Genomic DNA, 658 nt, shown 5'->3' on the forward strand with positions numbered 1-658 from the left:
GCATGGAATTGCATTAGTTGGGCTCCAAATATTCCTCCATACTATCATGGATAGTCTTCCTTATTTTTTTCCCCCTCCTGTGCACCAAATTCCATCCTTAGCAAGGCTCTCATGCTTGCTTGGGAATCCTCAATAACTTAGGGAGGTCCCAAAAGCTGAGTGCATGTCAGAAAGATAGGGAGGGAGGAGGTTATGGGGCCGAGAGGCAGATGCAGGCTGGGTATGTTCGGATACACTCTGCTGATAGCCTGAGGAGGGACAGCTCTGCTGGGATGCTGCAGCTGCACCACAAATAGCAGTAAGGTTGGAGCAAACAGACCCATCACAGAAATGGATGTCTGCTCCCACCCTGCTGCTTGCATTTGAAGACTTGAAGCAGCCCAGCAGGACAGTGACAGCTCAAAGCCGAGGAAAGAACTCCACAGGGTTCTACTCCAAGTCACTGGGAAGCATCTTTGCACCAGGAAGAGGATCCAGTCGTTCATATACATACATGCACACACACACATGGACACATACAGGCTGGCACATGGTCATTGTTGGTGCTCATGGTTAGCTGTCACCCTTGCATTAGTCCAGACAAAAAGCAAGCTAACTTCCTCTCCACCTTACTCTGAGGGGAGCAAAGGATGTTTTAAAGAAACACTACTGAGCAAAG

The sequence above is a fragment of the Strigops habroptila genome, chromosome 16 (assembly GCF_004027225.2).
Source record: "Strigops habroptila isolate Jane chromosome 16, bStrHab1.2.pri, whole genome shotgun sequence".
In the NCBI taxonomy this organism is placed as follows: Eukaryota; Metazoa; Chordata; class Aves; order Psittaciformes; family Psittacidae; genus Strigops; species Strigops habroptila.